Raw genomic sequence first — 3,366 nt, forward strand, 5'->3', positions numbered from 1 at the left:
AGGTCTCGCTTTAACTTGGTCTTGAACACCCAGCAGAAAAGTATCACTGAAAGATATATAAAACAATTATAGTTCCCTGTCTAGTTTATAATAATAAACTAGACATAAAAAGAGGGTCCAATCACTGACCCCTTTTGATAGCTTCCAACTACACTGGTAGCTAACCACTGTTATGCACACACACACACACACACACACACACACACACACACACAAACAGTAAATCTCAACAAACACCATTCCCCTCTCCTCCCTTGTGTACAGACCTCTAGTTTTGTTCAGTATCCACATTACCCATTTAACTCAACAGTTAATTTAGATTAGTCAAAGCTAATTTGTTGCAATTCCATTTCCCCTGATCAGTGATTCTCTTCATTTAATCATGTTCCCTGGGATATGAGGGAATGGCTGCTAGGAGTCTTTTTTAAAAGTTCTGACTTGATAGGACAAGAAATTCCTGGAAACAAACACCTGGAATGGTACTTATTATCCCTCATAGATGGGCATGTTGTGGCAGGGCACAGGGTTCCTCATCTGGAACGTGCAGTACTGGGACTGTAAACTCTTGGCACAGTAATGAATTAAAGAGGTGAAGTTTAAAATAAAAGAAGATGGTTTATTTGAAAGGAGCAGAAAAAGAGAAGATGGACAGCTGCTCTGGAAGAGCATGGGGTATCCAAAAGGAACCCCCCCACACCCCCCCCACCCAAGTTCTTGACTCTGGCTTTTATTAGTACTAGTGATTTTTCCCACTCCCCATGTGGGCACCTGAAAGTTGTCACCCTCTGATTGGATGTCTGGCTGTCTTTGATCCTAACATGAGCATCTTTGTCTACATTCTTTCTGTCTGTCCCTTTGTGATGGGTGTGTGTGTGTGTGTGTGTGTGTGTGTGTGTGTGTGTATGACCTGATAGAAAGGTAGCTTAGAGTTAATGATGAGTTAGCTTTCTATAAGGTAACTCATCAGAAACTCATAGAAAGAGTTACCTTTCTATAAGGTCATACATGTGTATCTGGTGCAATAATATAGTGATGTTAAATTGAGAATATACATACTTATGTATATGTGTATGTGTGTGTGTTTTATATATTAAATAAGTGTCCCCTTTTCTCCTTTGCACTTAACAGAGGTGGGTGATGGGGCTGGTTCCCTGGTCTTTTATGTCTCTGGCTTCCTCTGTTCTTTGTTAACTCTTTCTAATAAATTCTTATGATGATTGTGTTACTTGGTGCCTTTCCCAACCTAGTTTCTCTCTCCTTTGTCTTTCTAATTGCTCTAACCATAGAGTCTACTTGTAGAGGCAGAAGCTATTTTCAGGAAGATTTCCTATTAATTTTTAACAAAGCCTATTTTTCCCTGCCTAGAAGCCACATTTCCCTTCAGGCAGCATAGAAACATGGAAAGAAAATGGGATAACAGCATAAAATGATGAATTAGCCAACCCTAAAGCCCTAAAGCAACTTTTCCTTTCCTTCCTTTCTTATGGAGTGAATTACATTTTCCTTCCAGTTTAAGACATTTAAATGACTTTCTTTTTCTTTCTTCCTCTCCTTCTATTTTAGCACTGAAGGTTCATATTAGTTTAGATGAAAGCTAACTGGTGACAGAACTTAAAAAGATACGATGTTTTTCACATAATTGCCTGCACAGTCCAGCTGGTGGAGCAGCTTTTTCCAGACAAGTGGTGCTTTTGCTTCTGACCATGTGGTTCAGAAGCCTTTGACACTGGCCTGTGAGAGGAGCTTTTTTTTTTTTCCGGTACCAGGAATTGAACTCAGGACCTTGCACTTGCCAGGCAGGCACTTATGTTGCTGAGCTATATCCCAGGCCCTATGTGAGAGGAGCTTTAAGTGATTTGGATAAATGCCAGCTGGAGAAGCATTCTTAAGAAGCTGAAAGTCAAGCTTTGATGGGAGACTTTGGTCAGAGTTCAGAAGACCAGAATGTTGACAGTAATGCTGCTGGAGAAGACTAATCTCAGGAGGTTTTAGTTGGGAATAAGGACTCCATTGGGAGTTGGACTCCAGGCCGTGGGTGTTGTGCTGTGGCAGAAAGCTTGTCAGTGTCTTTGTAGGAGGCTGAGATTAAGGGTGGCAGACGAAGAGAGCAGGAAGATTCAAGGCAGCCGAATAATCTGGCTGTGGCTTAGGCACTACTGAGCGCTGTTAACCAGCTCTACATTGTGACTCAAGAACAAATGGCCCAGTAGAACGATTTAAAAAGTTTTGAGTTTCAATCTTGGAGGCAGCCTATGTGTCCAATAGGTGAATAGATTGTAAAATGTGGTATTTATAAGCAGTGGAGTCCTACTCTGCCATAAAGAAGGATACATCTGAGTCATTTGTAGGAAAATGGATGCACTTTGAGACCATAATATTAAGTGAAGTAAATCAGACACACAAGCTTGAATATCTCATGGTTTCTCTTATATGAGAAACTCAATATTTAAAGTGCAAAATAAAAGACAGATAGTAGGAAAAAAAAGAGAAAAATTTTGTAATCCAGCATGGACAATGCATCCAAAAATGTACTTTGATTTGTGTTTCATATGTTTTTTTTCTTATTAGCATAGTTGTCAATCTGTATGTATGATAATTAAATACATAAGGATTTACAAGATAAATAAATGCCTCTCATGCTGGCTAAATAAATAAACAAACAAATAAGTATTGAGTTTGGCCAGAAAGGAAACTCAGTGAAGTTGGAGGCTGCAAAGATGGAGCAGAGGAGAATTTGGTTGCTGAAAAGATTAGCACCACAAGGAAGCCAAGTAATTTGGAACAGGACAATAGGAAAAATACCTTGAGGAGAGCTCCCAGGACATCATACCCCAGAATGGCAGCAGCGTATGGAATGGGAATTGATTCCTCAGGGTTCAGTTCATTGTGTTCAGCTTTCCAGGTACTCACAGCCTTTTATATACACAACTGGGATGCAAAAATGCTGAGGTGTTTGTTCAGCTAGGGGCAGACCTTGGTGTTTTTCACAAGGTTTGGATACATGTAGAAATGCAGAGTGCAAGAGTTGAGGGATCAGGCTTCCACCCAGGTTTCAGAAGAAGGCTTTAAAGGCCAGGATCTGTGCCCCTGAAAGGGCAGCACGTGGAGCTGTAAGTATGAAGGGGAAAGCGCAGTGGAGACCATAGGAAGTTGGAGAAGCCAGGAAAGTGGGTCATCTGAGGAAAGCTGCAAGGAGTGAGCAAAGCCAACTCAAGAAAGAGGCCATGACAGCAACAACCATTGGCAGTGCCATAGAGGCCGGGCCAGTCAAGCACTTTGGAGTTCACATTTTGCCACAGATTGACCTGGGCGTTGGAGATGGAACTATGATATTTAATGTTTGGTGTGGGTTTTTTGTTTTGTTTT

This window comes from Chinchilla lanigera, unplaced genomic scaffold (assembly GCF_000276665.1).
Source record: "Chinchilla lanigera isolate Chin_1 unplaced genomic scaffold, ChiLan1.0 scaffold00063, whole genome shotgun sequence".
NCBI classification, from domain to species: domain Eukaryota; kingdom Metazoa; phylum Chordata; class Mammalia; order Rodentia; family Chinchillidae; genus Chinchilla; species Chinchilla lanigera.